The sequence below is a fragment of the Diabrotica undecimpunctata genome, chromosome 5, assembly GCF_040954645.1.
Source record: "Diabrotica undecimpunctata isolate CICGRU chromosome 5, icDiaUnde3, whole genome shotgun sequence".
Lineage (NCBI taxonomy): Eukaryota > Metazoa > Arthropoda > Insecta > Coleoptera > Chrysomelidae > Diabrotica > Diabrotica undecimpunctata.
This window is the reverse complement of record NC_092807.1, coordinates 14,382,142-14,409,000: the sequence shown is the minus strand read 5'-3', so window position 1 is coordinate 14,409,000 and position 26,859 is coordinate 14,382,142. Positions and strand designations below refer to the sequence as shown.

Here is a 26,859-nt window from a genome sequence, read left to right as displayed (position 1 = left end):
CCAAGGAAGCAGCAGTGCTAAGAACGACGATTGTCAACGACGACTGGACGCCTACTAAGATAAGGGAAGAACAAGAGAGAGATCCAGTTATACAGAAAATCCGAAAATGGAAAGAGGAAAACCGTCGACCACCTTGGCAGGAAATATCAAACCTATGCTCAGTAGTTAAGACGTATTGGGCCCAGTGGGACTCATTTATCATCGAAGATGGCTTGCTCAAACGAGTCCTGGAAAATGATGACGGTTCAGAGAAAAGAAGACAGTTGGTGATTCCAAAGAGCAGAATAGCCGAAGTACTTCGTCAGTTACACGACAGTCCATCGGGAGGGCATTTTGGTGTAAGGAAAACCCTTCAGCGAATTCGGGAACGGTTTTATTGGATGAACAGTTCCGACGACGTAAAAGACTGGTGTAAGAAATGTACTATTTGTGCTACGAGTAACGGGCCTCACCGGAAAAGGAGAGCTCCTATGAGACAATATAATGTTGGAAGCCCGTTTGAAAGAATAGCTTTGGACATTGCAGGGCCATTTCCAGAAAGTGAAAATGGGGGCAAGTACATGTTGGTAGTAATGGATTACTTCACTAAGTGGGTCGAGATTTACGCACTTCCAGACCAGAAGGCCGCCACCGTTGCAGATAAGTTGATCCAAGAATATATCAGCCGATTTGGAGTGCCTTTGGAGATCCATAGTGACCAAGGCAGGAACTTCGAAAGTGATCTATTCCAAGGAATATGTGATAGACTAGGCATGAAGAAAACAAGAACTACCGCGTATCATCCGCAATCGGATGGTATGGTAGAACGAATGAATAGGACAGTTGGCAAGTATTTGACAAAGATGGTGTCCGATCATCAGCGAGACTGGGACCAATACCTTCCGTTCTTCACAATGGCCTACAGATCTGCTGTTAACGAATCAACGGGCCAGACACCAGCCAGAGTCCTATTCGGACGCGAAATGCGACTACCTTGTGATCTAGAATTTGGGTGTCGACCTGGAGAAGATGTAGCAGGTGAAGATTATGTGATCGAATTACGAAGAAGAATGGACGATGTACATGAGTTGGTCCGTTCCCACCTTCAGATCGCTAGCGACCGAATGAAGAAACGGTACGATACACAAGCCGAAAAGGGTTGCTTTAAGAAGAACGACAAAGTATGGCTGTATAATCCCAAGAAGCGAAAAGGTTGTTCTCCCAAATTGCAGCAGTTTTGGGAAGGTCCATACCTCATCATGGAGAAGATCAACGATGTCATCTACCGAATAAGCAAGATTCCGAGGGGAAAGCCGATGATAGTACACCATAACCGGTTGGCATCTTTCGAAGGTGACCACGACGTAGATGAAGAAGTGGAAGTAAACCAAGTCCAAGATGTGTCTGACCTCACGTTTGAGGAATTCATGGGTGCCTATGGAGGTACCGGTAAAGCGAGACATGGTGTTACCACTGAAGAAAAGCAAGATCTACTCGCGCTCCCCGATGACTACTCGCTGGCCCTTACCACCCCGGCCAGTATCAAAGACGCACCAGGGTTGGCATCCGTCTTTCGAAGGAAGTTTGGTCGAGTTGCAGAACTTCAATGCCAAGTGCCAGCTCCCGGTAAAACCTTGAAACTCCAAGATGCATCACGTTACCTTTTCTACCTGGTAACAAAAGACACTGCCCGTGACCAACCTACCTACCGAGATGTATGGGAAGCCTTACTTCAATTGAGAGGGCACGTACTAGAGTCCGACGTGCAAAAGTTAGCCATGCCAAAGTTGGAGTGCCGCCAATTAGATTGGAGGGTTATCCGAAATATGGTGGAGGAGATCTTTAAAGACACCGAAGTCCAGGTGTTAGTCTGTTGCAATCCGCATAGTTACTGGTGCGGAGAGAAAACCGTCCCTTGTCATTTTTATACAACTGGAAGTTGTAAAAGAGGGTCCAGTTGCCGATACCAGCATACAGTTCCGGTTCCAGTCCCGACAAGGTTCCAGGAGGAACCATCTTTTAAGAGGGGGGCAATGTTACGATAAATATACTGGCCTAACTTTTATGACTAATTATTCTGTTTTATTGTAGAAATTTCGGTGGAAGTCTAGAACCAAAATTATGGTGAATGAGCCGGCTAAGCTTCTCGATCTTTCGATGCAAGACAATGCAATCTTTCGATGCTGTTCTAGTATATCAGGATTTCGTATATAAATACAACATTTTTATATGGAGGGCCAGTTAATTCTGAACCCGCGCTCGCGAATTTGTTACGTACGGATATAATATATAAATTATTGTCAGATAAGTTAATATAAATAAAGAAATAAATTAAATCCGTAAGTGTTATAAATATTGAACCTTTTAATAAATTCACAACAATATCAAAGACAAACAACCCGAAGAACAAGCGGGATTTAGGGCCGGACGCTCCACTATGGATAATATCTTCACATTAAAAATTGCAATGGAAAAACTAGTGCAGAGAAATAGAGAAACTCATATAGCTTTAATAGATTTGGAAAAAGCATATGACCGTGTACCGATCTCCCAACTATGGATAGAAATGGGTAACTTGAAAATAAACCCAATTCTTATTAACGCCACTCAAAAATATTACGAACAAAACTTTGCGAGAATTAAAATGGGACAAGAAATCACCTCTCCTTTTCAAACAACAAAAGGACTACGACAAGGCTGCTGTCTGTCACCCACCTTATTTAAAATCTATTTGGACAGATCCTTAGTGAAATGGGTAAAAAAATGTAGAAACATGGGAATAACGGTGGAAGAAAACAAGCTATATACACTTTTCTTTGCGGATGACCAGGTAGTAATTGCCGAAGACAGCTACGATCTTAGCTATATGGTAAGAAAACTGCAAGAAGAATATGAGGTGGCAGGTCTAAACATGAATATGACAAAATGTGAATATCTCTCAGTGGGAACAGATGAAATATGTGACCTAGTCTTGGAAGACGACAAAATCAAAGGCGTGCAATCCTGCAAATATTTGGGGGTCATTTTCAACAAGAAGGGAAATAGCGCAGATGAAATCAGGGAAAGAATAAACAAGGGCAGAGCAGCGACCCGTGCCTTAAACTCTCTTCTCTGGCAAAAAACAATTCGACGAGAAACCAAAAAACACATTTACGGTAGTATAGTTCAAAGTATTACACTTTACGGTTCGGAAGTATGGGACGTCACCAAAGCTAATAAAAACAAACTTATGACGACAGAAATGGATTATCTGAGACGAAGCTGCGGTAGATCGAAACTGGAGAGAGTTAGAAACGAACAAATAAGAAACGAAATGAAAATGGAGAGAAATATCAATGATGACATAGAAAGAAAACAATTAATCTGGTTCGGACATGTTAAAAGAATGCCAGAGTACAGATGGCCTAGGAGAGTACTGGAATGGATCCCTCCTGAAAGAAGAAAGAGAGGACGACCACGGAGAAGTTGGCGCAACGATATTGATGAAGCAATGGCGGCAAGAGACTTAGAAGAGGCAACTGCATATGACAGAAAAAGATGGAAATTGGGGGCGGAGAAGCGGCGACAGCCGTAATAAATCCGTTATTATATATATATATATATATATATATATATATATATATATATATATATATATATATATATATATATATATATATATATATATATATATATATATATATATATATATAAGAGAATATCGTACTGTAAACTTTAAATAAATAGTTTATATCAATTAGAACCGCTCGTTTTATTGTTAAACACGTGGCAGTGGTGTCACGGTGTGAGATAATTTATTAATTTAAAAATAAATTAAACAGTGACTTTTAAAAAGACTTTTTAACTTTTGAAAGGTATTGTTCATCGAGAACATCCGCGTAGTTCGATAGTGATTTTTAAACATTTGGAAAGTACGTGTGTGCCTAACCAAAGATGCTGTTAGTAGAACTTTCAGTAAAGCAGTTACGTGAACAACTAGAAGAAGATTAAACTTCCAAGAAGATCCTTCAAGAACGACTGAAGAATGTTCTCGACAGGAATGGAGATGACCCAGAGACATTCCAGTTTCAGTCATCAAAAGAAGCAGTTATAACGAAAATAATTGAAGAACAATTTGAAAATGTTTCTCTAATGATTAAAGAAACTTCTAGAAATGATGATAGATACTATATTTGAAAATGTTTCCAGAAGTTTCGATGAAGCGTCTCAAATTATTAAAGAAGCAGCTAGACAAAACGAAGAGAAATTCGAAAACGTTTCTAAAGGATTCGACGAGACTTCTCAAATAATTCAAAAAGTATGTACTAAGAACAATGAGAAATTTCAAGAAGTTTCTAGAACTTTCGATAAAGTAGAAGAGAAGATCAAACAGTTAGAGAGCATGATAACCAATACGAAAGTGCTACCACCAGTTAATTAAGTAGTTTTAGATCCGGTAGTAAAAGAAGAATAACCGAGAGACGAAACGATCCATCATATGAGATTAAAATTGGCACCATTTCATGGGGGGTCTTCATGGTCCATATACCTTAGACAGTTTGAAGCTATTGCGACAGCCAATCATTGAACCGAACAAAAAAGGCTGTTTCCTTGATTGCTGCTTTACGCTGTGATGCTGCGGATATCCTAGTATCGATTCCTAAGGGTCAAGAAAGATGTTACCAGACCTTGTTTACTCGACTAGACAAACGTTACGGAGATGCCCATCTACAACAAGTCTACAAAGCAGAATTAAGAAGTAGAATTCAACGAGCAAGGGAAAATTTGCAATAATTTGAAGCAGATGTTGCTCGTATAGTGCGGTCAGGTTATCCGGAGGTACCAGACAACATTCTTAAAGAAATTGTTATTAATTAGAGAATTAGAGAACACATAATTTCCTAAGAAAGCAAGTTGTCCGCAGCACAAAAAAATGATCTTGTCGAAAGAATTTATCCATTAGTTGAAGTAGGTATGCCTATTACAGGCAAGATTCTAATGAAAATTGTGTTTTCTTACGCTACAACAAATCATATACCAAATCCGTTTTCTAAAAAGTCAAATAAAGCTGGTAGAATATGGCTTAAGTAATTATTGTGCAGCCATCCAGACGTAGCTAGGCGAAAAGCTCAACTAATGAATACGGCTCGAGCCCAAAATATGAGTATAATATTCGTTGACGACTTCTTTCATAAACTAAGAAATACCATACAAAAACTAAACCTATTTGACAAACCTGGTAGCATATATATTACGGACGAAAAAAGGATGCAGATTGACAATCCATAAGCAACAAATTGTTTTTGTTAAAAGGGGAGCAAAACGGGTACATTTAACCGCACCTAAGCACGGAGAAAACATGTCAATTGTAGGTTGCGGAAATGCGCTTGGTCAACCTGTACCGCCTTTTGTGCTATTTAAAGGCCAAAGGTTTAAACCTAAATGGTCTGATCACCATTGTTTAATAAATGTAGTACGACATGCGAAGCATTTGTTTTGTGGCTTGACTATTTCTTTTCATTCAGAAACCCTGGTCCTACCCTACTAATATTTGATGGAGCTTAAAGTCACCTAGATATTTCCGTAGTTGAGGCAGATAACCCCATGGATATAACTTTATTTTGTCTTCCTAGCAACACGTCACACGAGTTGCAACCTATGAACAAATCAGTGTTTAAAAGCTTTAAGACATTTTGGGACCAAAAAGTTCTACAGTTTTTAACAACAAACCCTGGCAAGGCGATTACCAAAATGAGGTTTGGAGAAATTTTTTTTACTCTATTTTAGCTAAAAGCAATGACACCATCAAACATTATCTCCGGTTTTGCATTTACCGGCATTTATCCGTTTAAACCAGACACTATACCTGAAGCTGCCTTTGCACCACGTTTGATCACTCACAAAGAAGACGAAGTAAATCACAGAAGGTTCCAAGATTTATCAGATGTTGTTAGAAGTTCTAGCAAGTCGGTTGAACCCGCATAAAAAAACGAGGCGAGTACAAGCGGATATCATGTGCCAGAGAAAACTAATAACAAAAAAAAGAAGCGTTTAATTACTGTCTCAAGTAGCGAATTATTATCAGATTTTAGTCTTTACGATGACTCACTTGACGATGTCTTTAGTTAAGATATGCCTATGAAAAGATCTAAGAGGAGCAGTAGCTCTGTAGATGAGAGTCCATTAATTGAATTAAAATATAAACAGAGAGGCAATACGGTTACAAAAGAAACAACAAAATGTAATCCGGGGTCTAATCAAGTAAAAACTTCTTAGTCCAAATGCCTCACCGGAAATTAAATTATCCACCGTAAAGAGAAAGCCAGCTTTTAACAGGAAACCCTATCAAGTTACCAAAGATTTGTTAGCACCAATACCAAAATTGAATAATCCAATCAAAGTTGTGAAAAAAGCAACGAGCAGTACGACAAAAAAATCAAGTAATGAAGAATCTTGGTATTTTTATTTCAAAATTTTTAGTAAAAGGTATAAATAAAACACCCAAACGGTCTATAACACAAATTTGTGATATAGCCCGTTTGGGTGTTTTATTTATACCTTTTACTAAAAATTTTGAAATAAAAATTTTTCGTGATACATGGTATACAGCCAGCTACAGGAACTTAGTTTCCTAGTGGAATCTTGGTAGGTATTGTTTTCTTTGTAACATCTGCAGTAAAGAAGATATGCGCTGGTACATAGTGTGCTATCGTTATATTCACGAGGCTTGTGTAGGACTGACTAAAGATGACAAAGAAAAGTTTACTTGCCCTCACTGTTCTTAAGTTATATTTTTCAGAAATATTTGTTACGTTTATATTATTTAATTGCCTTTATGTTTTTAGAAAAATGTGTTACTGTTAACTGTAGTTCTGCAGTGCCTAATATTGACATGGGTGGCAATAATAGGAGATCTATAATCCTAATATTGCCATTCGCAACGTCAATAAAAAAGTATTCTTTATTTAGTTTTTTAATATAATTAAAATATATTGTTAAAGAAAATACATTTCTTTACTACTACTCAAATTTGTTTTCATTTATTAATAAAAGTGTAGGATTTATTTAGAACCAAACGTTAAGGTGGCAATATTTGGCTCACTTACCTTACAAACATTAATGTCAAACGTCAATAAACTTATTTTAACCTTCAATTATGGCTTATTCCCATTAAAATCGTAATCACTTTAAAATGCCACAAGAAAATAGCTTCAGAACAATAGATAAGATCTAGATAAGAGAAGGGAGTGTTCCAAAAATGTCGTCAGCCTTACAGCGCAGCGGCCACCTCACTTTCGGATTATGGTACGTGCGACAGTCAATTGCGCACAAGTAAGAGAGGGTGGTTTTAGTTGGTAGGCAGGATAATAGATACCTGAATCTTTTTCACTGCTATCTTTAGTACTTTAAATTAAACTAAAATCCAAATTTTAGGGACTCAAAATGGAGGTAGCATAAAAAAAATTCGAAACCTCCCCCTCAGGCAAACTCTGGGTGCGCCACTGAGCTACACGTCAGCGTGTTATCGGCAAGGAACGTGTTAAAAGTGTTTATATCCTTTTATCTTCTGTAATATGTGCAATGTAACATTTATACTTTTAGATTTGTCTAATAAATTAAAAAAAAATACGTTTATGTTAAACTGCCATTAAAAAGGGTACGTAGATATATAATTAAGGCTTAATTACAGCACAAAGTACAAGTTTTAGAAGTTGGCGTATTACATCATTCAGAAATGTTTTTGTTTACATTATACTTATTTTTTAATTGGACGAAAACCTTCATAATATTGCTACAAATTTTATTTCCAATTTCTGTTCATTTTTACACAGGCTATTTTAATACATAATTACAATGATTTATTTGTATATTTAACTCCATTTGACAAAACTTTGTAAGTTTTAGGCGACAAGTTCTTGTCACTAAACGATGGAACATCTCAGTAATCAATGTAAAGACAAAACGAACTGCTGACTGTGGTTCCGGCTACAAAATCTTCCAAGCAGAGTTTCGTATTAAGCTACAGAAAAGGAAATGACAAATAAAAGACAAAATTTGGTTCTAAAATAACCAGACAATTTTAGAGAAGGTTTTGCGAACGCTCAGCTAACAGTCATTCCAGGAGACCCTGGCGAAATGTGTGAACACACAAAGAAGGAAATCACTGAAGCTATCCACAATACAAACCCCAAAAAAGTATTGAAATGCTGGCTATTCTGATCCTCAAACACTATGTAAATCAGGTTGGCTATCTTGACAGAATAATAAAGGAGATATCATTCTTTGTTGAACAAGTGAAGAGGTGTTTTATTCTCTCCATTCCAGTATCCATATTTAATATGTATATAATATTTATATATATATATATATATATATATATATATATATATATAATTGTACTCTGACTGCTTTTCCAAAAAAAGTAGATAGGAAAAAACGTTGAATGACTAAAGACGCTCTGCTCTGAAGCTCGTAGAAGAAAGACAAAAACTTAGAAGCGATCCATAAAATTCAATACAAAAAGAAATAGAGATAGACACCAGCGATTTTATGGAGCAGTGAATGACAATGGAGTGTGGAGAAGACAATACAACTTTGAACTTTATAAAATATACCAGGAATCATATAATGTAAAATACATTAAGATAGGATGGGGTACGGCATGTAATGCTGATGAAACAAACTGACTCCGCTAGAAAAACACTTCTTGAAAGACCCTTTGCTAAAAGAAGAAAAAGAAGACTCAGAACAATGTTCCTTGATAACATCAATCAAGATACATATGAGAAATATGGGAATGATGATGATTATAGTGTTGCGTTCTGCACATACGATGACCTCAATATAACAATTGGGACCATCCTAAAGGAGGAGAGAAGGTATTCTGTTCAGTCTAGAACTCGCTGGTTTCCCCCTTTCGGATTGGGTATGTATATTAAAATAAAAGAAAACAAATGAAAGCCAGTGGACTGTATAAAACTCTATTTTAAAAAGAGGTGAACTTAAACATAAATATACATAACCCAATATACAATTATAAATAAAGAAGAATATATTACTTGAAAGAAGAAGAATATATGTAGTACAAACTTAAATATTGGTCAATACGTAACGACACACAGAAGAGAACCATAAACAAAACAAAACTGTCGATTCTAAAAAAAATTACTGACCGAAAGCAGTAAACTAATTTCGTATATATACCACGTTATATATAGAAATAATATTATACAAAAAAAATAAAAATATGAATATATATGTCATATAAACACAAATTAATAAACTCAATTCAAACGTATACTCATAATACACATATGAGTTAATATTAGGTAATAAAATACACAACACTGTGATATACATACAAAAAGAATAGTGAAATTATTATAATCTAATAAATATACAAATCTACGTAAAGGTAATAACGTTTAATGTTCTGAATAAAGTTCAAAAGTTCAAAATCGCGACACAATATGTAATAATTGGGCACCAAATAAACGTACTTAGCCATGCAGCAACACAATTATGGTGTATTGTTCCTTACCCAATGAAAAGATAGCACTCACTCCGGCTACCGCAAAAGATGTCTTCACCGACGAATAACAGGAACCACAAAATTCCTAATGCAACTTTTCTGCATCAAACGACTTTCTCGGTCAAAGGACCGATGCCAAGTGTCTTAGGTACCTTTTACCCAAACGCCCATACACATGTGTGTGGTTTGAGAGATAAAACTCGACTCTTCCTATTCTTATCAAAAATGTGTGTCATTTTGCAGATGGCCCGTCTCGTAATATGTAGTTTTTAACACAGATGCACCCTTGTACATGGAATCTTGATATACGGGGAGAATCAAAACTACCACAAAGTCTGTTCATATTTTATAAATGTTTATATATCGTTGCGAAACTGCAACATATAGATTATATAACTAAAACTATAAAACTCTTGTGCAGAAGGGAAAAAAATAATTGTAATAAAAATATGTGTGCACAACTAAAAGAATGTGCTGATCGCCAAGAATGTAGAGAACTTTTCTCAAATGTCAAATCAAAGAAAATAGTGGATATAATACCATAAAAACTTTTTTTTTTTCGTCTTTATAGACCGGTGTCTGGAATCTTCAAAAGCCATCTCAGTCCAGGATGCCACCTGACTCCTTTGTACAGTATTCGTTCTTCGTACTCCCGGCGATAGTTCCCGAGATACTTTAAAATGCCCTCTCGTCGCCGAGTCTACGCCAAACGCCTACCTGCTAAACCAGACCCTACTCTGTCATCCAGCGATCCGAAGCGGAATGGCATATTTTTCACCCATTTTTCACTAATTTATTACCACCCTAATAATTTTTCACCACCAAACCAACCTTAAGGGGGGCTATTCTGCTGGCTTAAGATTCAAGCTAGCAGAATTCGAAAAAAAGAAAACTTTTTGCTTATGGTATATATTTTCACCCATTTTCCAATAATTTAATACCACCCTAATAATTTTTCACCACCAAACAACACTTAATGGGAGAGATTATGCTGGCTTACGGTTAAAACTAGTAGACTTCCAAAAATAATATTTATGATGTACCACAGTGCTCTGCTAGGTTTTTATGAATTTATTACCACGCTAGTAATTATTCACCCCTCAACTACTCCTTATGAGAAGTCAATAATTCTGTTGGGTTAATATTTAAGATGATAAAAATCTATTTTTACATTTTTACTGTACTCTTCTTGTAATTGAAAGTATAAATGGCTTGCCAGGTTTATATTGAATTTATACCTTATATAATTTTGTTTTGTCAGTTCACAATTCAACCTAGCAGAATTATTGGCTTCTTATAGAGGGGTAAACAATTGTGAAGATGATATCCACTACATGTTACGAAAAATAGATGAAGAATATACTAAGTGGGGCTTATCAATTAATCCATCAAAAACAGAGTACGTAGTAGTGGGAGGTGAAGGAAAGCACTTAGAACTAGGAAGCTAACAAATTCAAAATACTGATACCTATAAATATCTCGGTGTAAACATTACAAACAATGGTCGGAATACAAAAGAAATAGCTACTAGAATTGGTCAAGGAAATTCAGCAATACGCCAACTGAATAGTATACTTTGGAATAACCACATCACCCGAAACACAAAAATTAGGATATACAAAAGTATCATAGAAAGCATTGCTACATATGGTTCAGAGCTTTGGGTAATAAATAAAAATGACGCATCCAAAATAAAAGCAGTGGAAATGAATTATTGGAGAAGATGTTGCCAACTAACTAGAAGAGATAGAGTAAGCAATATTGAAATCAGAGAGCGTATGGGCATAAACATTGACGTCCTGGAAACTATAGAATGCAAAAGGCTGAAATGGTATGGCCATGTAGAAAGGATGAATGATCAACGATGGCTAAAGAGAATGTTACAGTGGATCCCCACCAACCGCAGGAAGAAGGGAAGACCAAGAAGATCGTGGAGACAAGAAGTAAAAGGTGCTATGGAAGATAGGGGTCTACAAGTAGATGACTGGAACGATCGCAAGCATTGGAAGCTAGGTTGCGAGAAAGGGCGGCAGCTGTAATAAACTCGTTATATATATATATATATATATATATATATATATATATATATATATATATATATATATATATATATATATACAACTGTGAAGGTGGTAAATGAATTGGAAAAGCTTTGTAGCAAACAGTGGTATTTAAAAATTATTTTTTTTTTATTTTAACCTAAGCTACCACGGGTTAGTTGAGAGGCGAAAAATTAATAAAAATCGAGCAGAATCATGTGGTATTTCAAAATTTTTATTTGAATTAGCTAATTCGAGCTTCCGCTTAATAGCTTAATATTGACTTCCCACAAGGAGTAGTTAAGAAGTGAAAAATTAATAGGGTGGTAATAAACTTATTAAAACCTATAAAAACACTGTGGTATGTCAAAAATATATTTATGATTTATTCTGATGGCTAGAGTATATAGCTAGCAGGAATGTTTACAAAAATAAAATGGCTTTAGTGGTGGAAAATTATCAGGGTTGTGAAAGTGTAGCAAAAACTTACCAGAACACTTTTTCACTGTGGTATTTCAAAAATATATTTTTTTCTAATTTCGCTGGCTCAAATATTAAGCTAGCAGGAACGTTTCCAAATAAGATTGGTTGAGGAGTGCAAGATTTTCAGGGTGGTTAAAGTTTAGTAAACATTTAAAAAACAGTTTTTTATTTCAGTTATAAGTAGAGAAGAGTAAATTTGAATAAAAGAATTTTTCCCCTTAAATTTTAATCTAACAGAAATATTGGCTTTCCATAAGGGGTAGTTAACGGGTGAAAAATTACTAAGGTAATAATAAATTCATAAAACCTAGTAGAGCACTGTGGTATATCACAAATATTTTTTTTGGAATTCGAGTTTTAACCGTAAGCCGGCAAAATTGCTCCCCTTAAGAGTGGTTTGGTGGTGAAAAAATATTAGGCTGGTAATAAATTAGTGAAAAATGGGTAAAAAAACATGTCATTGGCAATAAGTTATTTTTTTCTGAATTCCTATAGCTTGAACCCTAAACCAGCAGAATCGCTCCCAGTAAGGGTGGTTTTATGGTGAAAAATTATTAGGGTGGTAATAAATTAGTGAAAAATGGGTGAAAAAATATGCCATAAGCAAAAATTTTTTTTTTCTGAATTCCTCTATCTTGAACCCTAAACCAGCAGAATCGCTCCCATTAAGGGTGGTTTGCTGGTGAAAAATTATTAGAGTGGTAATAAATTATTGAAAAATGGGTGAAAAAATATTACGTAGGTTAAATTATATTCCGCTCATTTGTCCACGCTAGCTTAAGGGTACTCTGATTGGAATAATAATTCCGAAAACGTTCTGTGATGTAGCCCGATAGGGTTTTTATTATTATACCTTTTATAAAGGAATTTTTTAAATAAAATGTGTGTGATACATTGTATACAATCAACTACAGGAATTTAGTTTACTAGTGGACTTCACAAACACTGTATCCCAACAAGTTCTAACAAAAAGTTCATGTAGTTGTAGAGGTAATTGCGAAAATAGATATGGATGTCGCAAGCATGGATTGAAGTACTCAAAGCTTTGTTTTCGTTGTCATGCCGATAATGCGAAATCATTGTAGTAATATTAAAGATGATATTTACAATTTATTGATCTGATAAAAATAATGCAAATATTTTAGCTAACGGTGATAATTATTTTTTATATAAGCTGTTAAAAAAAATTGTTCTGAAGCTATTTTCTTGTGGCATTTTAAAGTAATTACTATTTAAATGGGAATAAGCCACAATTAAAGGTTAAAGTACGTTTATTGACGTTTCAATTTCCACTTCGGAAATCTTTCTCAAAATACAAACATTAGTAAATTAAACAAATTTTGATTTTTTGTTACTCAGTGAAAAATTTTTCTAATAATTTAATTTTATCTGACCCATCTATATTGACAATTCAGACATAAATTATACATTTTAAAGTAGACGACTTTAAAATGATATTGTCAATATTGTTGAGTTGCGCTCCTGGGACGACTTTACTTATAAGATAGTTCATTCGATTACATGAAATCAACTTTAACTTAAGAATATCCGTCAGAAAAGATCATAGCATGTAATTCGTCTTTAAAAAGACAAATACATGCCATGATGACAGTAAAATTCTCCTGTTAGTGATTCCATAGTGAATTATGAGGGAAAACCCAGGAAAAATCATGAATGAGACCAATTGTGTCGCGAATTCCTCGGCAGAATGTAATAGGATTTGGTTACCCACATTGAAAGAGGAAGTTATTAAAAGGAAAATACCAGTATTGGTAAGTCAGTAACATATAGAGGATACATCATTTATGTTTTTTTAAGAACAAACATATAAAATCAGAATTTGGTGTTTATTGAAGGTAAACTAAATGCACGATGTCGGGATAGTATTATGAGGTTTTTTTCCTGGTTTTTCCTTCATAATTTACTATGGAATCACTAACAACAGGAGAATTTTACTGTCATCATGACATGTATTTGTCTTTTTAAAGACGAATTACATGCTATGATCTTTTCTGACGGATATTCTCAAGTTAAAGTTGATTTCACGTAATCGAATGAACTATCTTATAAGTAAAGTCTTCCCAGGAGCGCAACTCAACAATATTGACAATATCATTTTAAAGTCGTCTACTTTAAAATGTATAATGTATGTCTGAAATGTCAATATAGATGAGTCAGATAAAATTAAATTATTAGAAGAATTTTTCACTAAGTAACAAAAAAACAAAATTTGTTTAATTTACTAATGTTTGTATTTTGAGAACGATTCCGAAGTGGAAATTGAAACGTCAATAAACGTACTTTAACCTTTAATTGTGGCTTATTCCCATTTAAATAGTAATTAGTTTAAACAAATTGCAAAAAATGTAATTTTAGGTTTATTATAAAATTACGAGTACTATTTACTAATAAAAAACAAAAAGAGAAATCAAACGATTTCTGCCTAGCGAAACCGAATTCAAATTTTTACCACTGTGTTTCCTAAAATTTGCGAAGCAAACAGCTGGATAAATTACTCGGCAAGGGAATCTAAAATTGCATTCCACATGCCGTTCATCCTGGTCAAAATTCGTAGTGAATTCAGTTTCTTGTACTCCAAACGAAGTAAGTAATAAAACATAATGACGGTACTAGATTTTTGTTTTGATACAGGGCAGCGACAACCGCTGATACGCTGCTCTTGCAGTGACTATACCGTTCTGACGAGACCTAAAGAGGTCGAAATACGTATCAGCGGTTGTCGCTGCCCTGTATCAAAACAAAAATCTAGTACCATCATTATGTTATATTTACTAATATTTATACTTTAATAATAATTTATAATTCAACTATACTATAATCAAACTATAAGGCTACAATGAAATATAAATAAAATATAATAAAATTGCCGAAAACAATGTTTTTCAATAATAATTTGTTTATAGTGAATTAATAGATATTTATTGCAAAACGTACCCTGCATTTATTATTAACCCCAGATTAAAAAAAAAACGTCAAAATTGGCCCATTACTTCCGGGGATATTGTAAAATTTACGGACGAATTTAATTAAAGTTCTGATTTCACTTATGAAAGCATTTTCGCAGTTCTTCTTCTTCAAGTGCCCTGGCTATCAACATGGCAATTCTGATCTTGTTTGCGGCGCTTCTGAATAGTTCGACCGATGTGAGCCCCAACCACTTCCGCAGATTTTGAAGCCACGAGTGTCTTCTCCTGCCTCTCCCCCGCTTACTGTTTACTTTCCCCTGGACAATCAATTGCAGTAGACGGTACTTATCGTGTCTCAATATGTGGCCTAGATATTCAAGCTTTCTTTGTTTGATTGTGCTCACGATTTCTTTCTCCTTTCCGATTCTTTGGAGTACCTCTATGTCGGTGACATAGAGTGACATGCTCGGTCCAGGATATACAAAGAATGCGTCGGTACACCCACATTTCTAATGCTTCTAGTTTTCTCGTGAGCGTCCCTGTCAGCGTCCAGGTCTCCATACCATATAGTAAGACCGAAAAAATGTAGCATTTAACTAGACGTAGTTTTAGGGAAAGAGACAAATCCTTGCTATAAGGAGCTTTTTCATATTGTTAAATGCTGCTCTAGCTCGTTCTATTCTTGCCTTAATTTCTGTGGCCTGTTATCATTTTGCATTTACGTTGGTGCCAAGGTACACATAAGATTCTACATGGTCAATTAGTATGTTACTTATCCGTAATTGTCGAGCAGGTTGTTGATTTTTGCTTATCAGCATCCACTTTGTCTTCTTGAAGTTGAGGCTCAGGCCATATTCCTCACTAATTGAATAAACTTTTTCCATTACCTGTTGTAATTCATCTATGGTACTGGCAAGGATCACAGTGTCGTCAGCATATCTTATATTGTTCGTTAACTCGCCGTTTATTTTTATGCCTCATCTGCATTTTCCATACATTTGTTAAATATTTTCTCGGAATAAATATTGAATAGGAGTGGGGATAAGATAAACCCCTGACGGACACCTCTTTTGATCTGCACTCTTCCAGTGAGTTCGTTGCCAATTTTTGCTTTTGCTGTTTGACCCCAGTATAGGTTTGCCACAATTCGAATATCCTTGTCGTCAATACCTGTCTTTATATCCATCAATTGTTGAGTATCCATTATGATTGACATTGTTAAATGCTTTTCTAAAATCCACAAAGCACAAATACACGTCCTTATCAACGTCTTTACACCGCTGTATAAGTACCTGGAGAGCGAAAACTGCTTCCCTAGTTCAAAGCGCTTTCCGAAAACCAAACTGCGATCTATCGATATTTGACTCACATTTATCATATATTCTTCTATGAATGATCTTAGTGAACGCTGTAGTGACATGATTGATCAAGCTTATAAGCCGGTAGTCATCACAGATCTGGGCATTTGGCCAGTTCTCCGGGATTTTACCGCTATTATATATGTTGTTAAAAAGTACAACTAGATTATCAAGGAACTGTTTGTCTGATTTACATAGGATCTTTAATATTTCGCAGGGTACATTGTCCGGACCTGTTGACTTCTTGTTTTTTAGTGCTGCAATGGCATCTTCTATCTCCGATTTAAGGATTGAAGGACCTGTTTCTCCTTCTCCATATAGGTGATCATCAGTCCTGTCAGATGGAAATAATTTTTCTATGTATGATTTCCATGTTTCTAAGATCGTTGATGGCTCCGAGATAGGATTTCCATCGCTATCTTTTAAGCTGTTGGGGATTTATTGAATTTTCTCTTGTTTGTCATTGTTTTTATTTTTTTGTGCATATTGTAACTGTCGTATTTTCGTTCGTATTGTTCTATTCTATTCCATTGTTCTAAGCATGAGTTCACTCTCCCCAATACTTTTCATATTTGGAATTATTTGAAATTCGCACTTCGTTATGTATAATAATAAAATAAACTATTTTCAATTTTTATAATAGTCATTCTCAAGTATAGCTATGGCTATCTCGGTCAAAAATGGCCCTAGAACATTTTTTTTTAATTTCTAAAAAATTGCGAGCTCAACAAATATTAAAATGGCATTAGTTTATATTCATTTCTTGCAAAGTTATTAACGAAAAACTTCGTAAACAAATTAGGCCATTATTTAAACTTAACTTCATCATCATCAGTGGCATTACAGCTCTTTATGAGCCAAAGCCTTCTTCAGAACAATCCTCCATTCGCCCCTGTCTCTGGCAACTTTTCTCCATGCTCTAATTCCGATAGACTTCAAATCATTTTCTAGGTTGTCTTGGTACCTAAGTCTCGGTCTTCCTCTTCTTCGTTGTCCGATCGGCCCTCTTCGGTCAAAAACTTTTCTGACTATGGCATCTTCCTCTCGTCCGATTACATGACCTATCCATCTGAGGCGTGCTACCTTAATGAATTTTACAACAGCAGGTTCTCCAAATCTTCTATACAACTCAAAATTGTAACACCTGCGCCACAAACCTTGTTCTTTTATGCCTCCATATATTCGTCTTAGTATTTTTCGCTCAAAACGTTTGAGCAATTCTTGGTCATTCTGTGTTAGTGTCCAAGTTACTGAACCATATGTTAGCACTGGTCTTATTAGTGTTTTGTATACAGTCATTTTAGTTTTTCTAGGCATTTTTGAGGCCATCTGTCTTCTTAAGCCTAAACTTAACTTTAGAAGGTCATAAATTTGAAAATGGTGTTTTAACTTACATATCTTGAAAATATAGATAAAAACGAACAAAATGAGATTTTGTAAAGTGTTCTAAGGTGACGGAAACAACTGAGTTTTTCATTACCAAATAAACAACTTTCTAATAAACAATTGGAATAACTTTTAAATAAATAAATATTTTTCAACAAAATTTTATGTGTATCTTAAGGGTGTTAAAAGACATATTTCTATGTAACTTTTGTTATTATTTATGCCTTTTTTTATGTTTATTGCTCCTAGAAGTTTTTGCAGTTTTTCACAATTGTTTAAATAAATTATCAACCAAATTAAATTTAGAAGGTCTCAAAAGAAGTGTTTTTCATAACTTTTCAAAAAACAAAAATAAGAACTTCTAATTAGGAAAGCAGGATTGAAACAAATTAAAAATACTGATTTTTGGTGATTATTATTATAAAATTAATGTTTAAACAGTGACGCCGTTATTTTAAACTGATAATTTTGACATAAATTTGACATTATTTTCATAGCGAAATTAAATTTTTTTCAAAGATTCGTTGTAAAACGAATTATTTTATATTTTATGTTTTGTTTATTGGACTAAAGCAATAACAATTGATTGAAATGGTACGGTCACCTACATGAACAAATAAAGAAAGAACACTATTAAAACTTTGAACACCGGTATAAAGCATAAAAAATGACGAAGACCATGAAAAATATGGAGTTTCAAAAATAGTTGTTATATTAAAACATTAAACATTAGTTGTTGTAGTAAACGTAAAAATAAAATAACCCTTGCTATTATTTATAAAAGCAGACTGACGTCACTGACGATTTAGATAATGATAATTATGAAAATATAACTATAAGTATATATACATATATATTTGGTTTAAATATTTATAATACAAATATTTACCAATAGTTACAGCATCCGTAGTCACACAATAACTATATTATATTATTTCAGATCATTAGTAAACATACCCGTCCTTATCAACACGACTTTTTATTTTATCACTTTGATTATGTAACTTGATACGCGAATCTTAATAATATGTATAATAATTCTTTTGTCTCGCTAATTATTCAGTGTCTCGCGTAATATTTTTATTTATTTTTTTTTAAGGGAAAAAAGCGTTAAAATTATGTGTAGGTCTATTGTAATGAAATATAAATAAAGACTTGGCGAATCTGATATAAAATTATAGTGTGCCATGCTCGTTTCAAGCGTTGGCTATCATCATATTAACAAGTACTGGAATGCATCTAGATTCTAGATCAATGGGGCCCACGACCTATAGTGGGGCAATTTGATTGGTTAAGAGGGGCAATTTGAAAATGAACTTAACACGAGTTTAATCCTTTGACTCCAGGCTATTTGGATGCAATGATAGATTTCGGTGTCAAATTTAACGAAAAAAGCAAATTCTTATATTGTAATAATTGCGGTAAATAATTATTAAGTATAATTTCGCTAGACGAGACCAAAATATTAATTGGGTGTTTGGCGTCGTCAAGTAAACTTCTCTACGGTAGTCGGAAGGCTACACGGGGAATACCAGACGTTTTAAAATAGTGGGAAGTGTCAAAAAACAATTCAGTTCATCATTTTATAAGTGAATACGATATAAAATTAGATGTAAAAATAATTAACAGAAAGAGCACCTCATTTTGGTTACTAATTATTCATGCAGTAACTTACAGGGAATGTATAGGTTATGTTTTTGGGTTATCAATTTACAAATTACTATACATGAAATCTCAGGCTAAGTGGATGAGGGTCCACTAACGTGTCTTAAAATGAAATAATTATTTCGGTTGGTTGATGATGTGACTGGGCATTGAGATAACGGTTTGTATAGGTGGGTTTCCGATACACGTAATGTCAACAACATTACATATCTGGTTGAACGATGAAGCAAAATACATTATGACAAAGTACACCGAAGAATATAGTAAAGACCCATTTAGCGAAGTTGCGGCGGAGATAGGGGAGAGACTGCAGCAAACACTAAGTGCCTCCGGACAACAACGGTGGAGCGAGACTTTAAGTAAAATGGATATGACGCACAGTACTAAGCAGGCTTGGAATATGATCAAAAAACTTAATGGTGATCCCACAGAGATGGAAGAGCTATGTGCAATAACGCCAAGTCAGATAGCCCACCAACTGCTTCTGAATAGCAAAACAAACAATCGTTGCAAAACGCCAAAGATTATAAGAACTCAAGACCAGGAAACAACTCTATTGCGAAACCCATTTACCATCGAAGAGCTCAAAAATGGTATTGACTGTATGAAAAATGGAAAATCACCTGGGGTGGACAAAATTCTAACAGAGCAGATAAAACACCTCGGTCAAAAAGCGAGACAATGGGTGCTCGATCTATTTAACATCTGTCGCTCTACCCTTCTGAAACCTGGGAAAGACCATGAACTACCGAGTAGCTACCGTCCGATATCTCTGCTATGCCATTCGTATAAAGTGTATAAACGTCTCATTTTAAACCGCATCCAGGAAACATTAGATGCAAAACTAATCCCACAATAAGCAGGCTTCAGACCAGGTAAATCATGCACAGGCCAAGTACTGAACCTAACAGAATACATAGAGGAGGAATTTGAGCAGAAAGAGAAAGCCAAACCCTACTAAAATCCAAGTATGTGCATTCCATCTCAACAACCAACTGGCGCATGTAAAACTGAATGTTTCTTGGGACGGACACGCTCGAAACATACTGTTAGGCCCAAATATCTTGGAGTAATACTAAACCGGTCACTAACGTATAAATTCCACTGTCAGAACACAAGGCAAAAGGGTTCTACGAGAAACAACCTTCTCCAGAAACTTGTAGAGAGCAAGTGAGGTGCAAACCCCCAGGTCTTGAAGACAACAGCTTAGGCCTTATGTTTCTCAACAGAGGAATATGCTTGTCACGTCTGGGGTAGATCTAGACACGCCCAACAAGTCACCACGGCGTTAAATGATACATGTAGAATAATTACCGGTTGTATGAAGCCTACCTCTCTACCCCTACTGTACCGGGTAGCTGGATTCGCATCACCAGACGACCGTAAATGCGCCTCACAATATGTGGAGAAGTTCAGGCAAACTTTCGATGAAAGGCACCAATTATACGGGTTTGACGAACCACCAGGAATCAGCCGACTTAAATCAAGGAAAAGGTTTATGAGAAATGTCAACGTCGAACCACCCGAACTGTTGCCCTTACATCCAGAACGACCTAATGGAATGAACCTGGACTGGAGAACCTGGCGGACACTCAATCGCATACGCACAGGTGTTGCCCCTATAAAACAGAACATTATTAAATGGGCCATCAAGACAGACAGCGACGCACTTTGTGAATGTGGGGAAATACAGAACGTGGAGCACCTGAGAGTATGCAGACTTTGCCCATCACAGTGCACCCTCGATGATTTATGGCTCGCAAAAACAAAGGGTGTAGACGTAGCCCGATATTGGGCAGAAAAACTGTAGCCGGATCCAGACACGAAAAAGTAAAGTAAGTCCGGTACACGGAATAGGAAAAACTGTGAGGTGGATGTTTCTGAACATCAAGGAATGACCTAAATTAAATACTGGGATGTATTTCATTCAGGTGGGAGAGAAAGAGATCTAATGTGTCTTTACCATGCAGCCAAATGACAAAGGTGTAACCAGCAGGTTGGTTTGAGATTTGATGAGGACATGGCTGTTGTTTCGAAATGTTCCATGTAGATATCAGCTATGACGGGAGAGGGGGATCCTATTGGGGTGCATTTGATTTGACGATCGAAATGATTTTTGAATGAAAAGTATATATTAGACATGCAGTGTTTTATGAGACATAATGTGTCTTGGGGGATTTAATGTTTAGATTTCAAGATATAAATGGTTTCATCGATAGAAATATTGGTGAATAAAGAAACAATGTCTAAAAATAACTAGGATATCTAAGAATGAAATAGAAATGTTTTTCAGAAGATCAATGAATTGAAAAGAGTTTTTGACAAAGGACGAGGCGTTTTCGGCTAATGCTTGTAGGGATAAGGCGAGATGTTTTGTCAATTTCTGAGTAGGGCAATTGTATGCACTGACGATTGGGCTTATGGATTATTGGAAGGCCATATATCCTTGAAGTTCTTAATGATTTTTCTCTGGATATAAGAGATTTTTTGATGTCTAGAGGTAAAGTAGACTTATTATCTATATATTTAGATTAAATATTACTTATTTATATAGTATATATTTATTTAGATTTACGATGGATTTGGTCGTTTTTTCTAGATATGTGGGATATATGTATATATATATATATATATATATATATATATATATATATATATATATATATATCCCATATCTTGCGATACGTTTGTATTCTGTGGAATTGAGAAATTCGAATATTTCATCGAAATAATTAAAAGAGTTGAGAATGACGATGGCATTACCTTTGTCGGCCGGAAGGATGACAATGTCAGGGTTCTCATAAAATTCTTTGAGCGCACTTCTTTCTGAAAGACTGATATTTGACGGTGGAGGTTTGGAAGTAAGAAGAATTCTGGAGACATCTTGTCTGGAAACTTCGGTTTGGTTGGAAGGAAGATAGCTTCTTCAGTATGACAAATAATTTTCTCAGTTGAGATGGAAAGAGGAGTGGCAGAAAAATTGAAGCCCTTTGACAGACGTTCGGTAGCTGAATCGAATATGTGAATATCTGAGAAATTGCAAACAACAGTAGAAGGTTGTTGATTCGAAATAGGGTGTGTATTTTGCCGACAGATAAGTTGGTGCAGTTTGTGTTTAAAATTATACTAATAATAGTAAAATTTAACTTTTTTATGGAAAAATTTAACTAACTGATTTTTGCTGGATCTTCCGATTTTTCCAGTTTCCAGAAACTGGAACATTAAAAGAGCTCGGAGGTATTTTATGAATACCATTAGAAAATTTAGATTTTCGTTTATAATCTGTTCATTTCTCAGCTCTTAATATTAATAAACAATGGTAATATGAGTTTAAGAAAAAATATTGCCATCTTGGTTTCTTTTGGTCGTAGAAGGTTCTTATTTTAAGATTGCATTTTTCTTTCGAACGGTTTTTTTTTTAATACCAGTATTGATAAAATGTTTTAAATATATCTTAAAACTTAAGTCTCACAGAATTTTGCGATCTGTTAAATACGTCTCGAATCACTGTTTGGACACAGAATACTCCCCAACGTTTGGACAAGTACAATCGTTTAAATAATCGCTCTATGGAATAAACAAATTAAATAACTTGCAAACTATTTGGTGGATCTAGCTGAGATTTATCAATCTTCAATAACACATTCATTGCCATAATTTGAAGTAGTTATATTATTAGTCATTATGGAAAAAACAAAGCTATTAACATGTTTAAATTACTGCAAAAATAAGGGTACTTTGCAATTATCTCGGGCAATTGTTTATGCAATTTAAGTTAGAAACTCGCAAATTAAAGTTCTTTTTAAGATTTACAACTTTTATTTGAACCATTTCCTCAAAAATGTATAAGAAACATTTTATATAAAAAAGATTTTTTCACTTTTTATGATTGTTAAAAAAAAAATAAAGCATAATCTCACGTCTTTGATTCACACAAAATCTCAAGGATTTGTTATCAGCTATCCCCCATTGTGGCACCTTAAAAAAATGTATAAGATGTTTTCAGCTATTTTTTTTCTGGCCTAACAGTATAATCTACACACTTCCAAATATTAAGATTTTAATAATACACAACTATTCTTTTTTTATGATTAAATTAATTACAGTATATTCCCTCCATAACGAACACGGTTATTACGAGTTTTCGCTTATAACGAGGTACATTAGATGTAACGTGAAATTTCTATTGAACTATAACCCTCTATAGCGAGGTAAATTTGCTTATAATGAGAGAAAATAAGATTGAAAAACGTGTTTTTTACGTTTTAGCCTGACCATAGCTATAAATAAATACCCTTTTTAACTGCCGTCAGCAATAAACTTCTTATAGTCCTTTTCCATTATATTGATAGCACATTATGTATGAAAATCCTCAACAGGTCAAAAAACCATAGGCGTCACCCTATACTTGTTTTGAAATAAATAAAAAAAATTAATATTTTAAGATGCCGTCAACAATTCATTATCTTTTAAAAAATCTTCTGTAAAATAAGTGTCCACTAATCTCACTATACCTTTTTTGTGCGTAAAAAACGTCGGTATATATGCCACACGATTATTGTTAATTATACACGGGCGATTAACGAGAGAATTCAATGTTTCATGAAATAAATTAATGTTAACAGTAATTTAAAGGTGATTATTGTTTTCTATACAAATTATCGCCTGGCACAAAAAGAATACCTTCTTTGAACGATTACCTGGAATTACTGATAAGGCTTCACTAATGATAGTTTAAGTAGTTTTTATACCACATTACAGCTTATGCCAATAATATAAATTAGAAATTGTTTGCATCTTCCATTTAGTTTGTAGATGTACATTGTTCATGTCTTACCTACCTACGTTTTTGGTGTCGATATTTTGTTATTTGCATTTAAAAATGACGTCGACAACAGGTTTTATCCCGGTTAAGTGTAGTTTTAAAGGTGCCTTCAGTCTAAGAGAGAAAAATATAATATTAAATGTACACGATGCACTTGTACATCAACGCCCTTTAAGTAATGTTCGTAAAATCGTTAACATGTGTTCAAATATGACAGGGGTTAGAGAAGCAACAATTTATAGATTCCTAAAAGAAAGAAAAGGAGGAACTGTTTCATCTCCCAAGAAGAGTGGAGGTAGTAAACCCTTGGAAATTGAAGAAATACATAAAAACATGATAAGACGCAGCGTCCACTCATTTTTTTTAAAAAAGAATTTCCAACATTGGACAAAATCCAAACATTAATTAGAGAAAACGAAGAGTTACCAATCATAAGCAACAAGAAATTATGGGGACTATTGAGAGAGATGGGATTTCGTTGTCAAAAGAATAGAAGAAAATCCGTTTTAATTGAAAAAGATTACATTGTATGTTGGAAACGAGATTATCTAAGAACTATTAAAAAGTACCGAGAAGAAGGGAAAACAATTTTTTATTTGGACGAGACTTGGCTAAATGAAGGTCATACTGTACCATATCTATGGGTTGATACAAATGTGAAAAGTTCCCGTCAGGCATTCATCGAAGGTGTATCTACTGGAATAAACAATATTCCCGTTGGAAAAGGACGCAGACTCATAATAACCCATATTGGAAACGAATACTGTTTTGTCAATGGTGGATTATTAAGTTTTGCCTCAAAATCAACCAAAGATTACCACGAGGAAATGACTGCTGAAGTTTTTGAAGAATATTTTGAGCAAATGTTGGATTTAATTCCAAAAAATTCTGTCATAGTCATGGATAATGCTAGTTACCATTCAAGACTAGCAGAAAAATTGCCAACAATGGCATGGCAAAAGGGGAGATAATCGAATGGTTGGATAAACGCGCAATTGAGTACAAGGAGAATTCGACAAAAAAGGAATTATTACCTATTGTAAGGCAACATAAAGCAGCTTATAAAAAATATATAATTGATGAAATGGAATTAAACCGTTATGTAATTATTTTACGTTTACCCCCATACCACTGTGATCTGAATCCGATAGAAAATATATGGTCTCAAGTAAAGGGTGAAGTCGGACGCAACAACAAAACTTTTAAATTAGAAGACTTACAACAATTATGAGAACATTCCTTATCAAAAGTAACTCCAGAAAATTGGAAAAATGCTGTTAGTCATGCTCACAAGGAAGAAAATAAAATGTGGAATTTGGATAATATGACTGATGCAATACTGGAACCGGTAATAATTAACATTGGGGTTGAAGATTCCGTAGATTTTGAAGAAAGCAGTGAATCTGAAATGGAATTTGATTAAAATAATATTCATTTTTTTACAAATCGGCCCCTGTTACGGCCACAAATTATTTTAGATATAAACAATAAAATAAACATCTTACATTCCTTGCAAATTCATTAGTACCTGTTAATCTCCATCACTCTGACACTGGCAACTTTATTTAGGGATTAGTAACCCTCAAAACTATTGTATTCTATTCTGCTTCAACCTTTATACCTGGTGGTCATACTCAATTTAAAATTTTTTTCCTATATACTTCTGTAAACTTATTGACAAATATCTATTTTTCATTGAGTCACGCGTATCAACAGTTTAGGGATTTGCATACATAATGTGCTATCAATATGATGGAAATGGACTTTACAATTTATGATTCACAGGTAACATTGTAGGGTGTTGACCATTTACACCTAATAATCTAGGTCCTAATAGACAAGATGTGGAAAATATTTTAAAGGTTGTCAGAAACTTTATCCAAAGGAAAAACGCAAATGAAGAAGCATAAAACTGTTTCACATCTTTAGAAAATATGATAGATAGAATACTGGACAATTTAAAGCAGTCAAAAATGACAGACTTCTTCCAATTGAAGACGCAGTAGTTTATGTTATTTTTGAAAGTACGCTTTATATAGATTTACAGAATACAGATTTTTTGTTTTAACGTATATCATTGACAATAAAAGTAAACAACTCTTTTGTTTTAATGTATTTCATTTACAATAAAAGTAAACAACTTTTTTTTCAAAAACGCCATTCAAACAATATTTATTAGCATCCTATATTGCTCCGAATGGCTTCACTATAGAAAGTTAATGTTTTAGAAAACTACATATTCATATGTATGCACAGTATTATTGTTGTTGGATATAACGAGATCCGCTTATAACGAGGTAATTAGTCTGCCATTTCAGTTCTCGTTATAGAGGGAGTCTACTGTATATACCTAGGCAAAATTTACAGTAAACAAGTATACTTATCTCTAGGTCCTTGCGCGAACTATGCTTAAAACTAACTATAAAAATATTCAAATATTCTTTATGCATTCCTTATCTTATAACTTTAATAACCTTTACACTTACAGTTCAATTAAAAACACACAAGTTGCAGCTTAGTAAAATTCTCTGGAGGCGTATAATCCGAAGACGAATAATAAAAATTCAAATTTCGCGTGTTTAACGAAAATTTAGACCACCATCGAGACACTTTTTATAATTTTGACCGATTTGTTTGTGAATGTGAGAATTGTTGTGGCAACGTAAGATTAGCGTTTTCTTAGGTC

The 26,859-nt window shown here is 34.5% G+C and overlaps 1 protein-coding gene across 2 annotated transcripts in view; it reads right to left on the bottom strand.

Annotated features, from left to right (window-relative positions):
* LOC140441107 (probable cytochrome P450 6a13) overlaps positions 1–26,859 on the bottom strand; it is a 71,746-nt gene extending 44,887 nt beyond the window's left edge. Inside the window, exon 1 of one of the 2 annotated variants that reach the window (XM_072531551.1) lies at positions 26,660–26,859. The gene's annotated coding sequence lies outside the window, so the exon portion shown is untranslated. Of the gene's footprint in view, positions 1–18,572; positions 18,699–26,659 lie in introns of those variants that run through there. The other variant, XM_072531549.1, reaches the window with a different exon arrangement.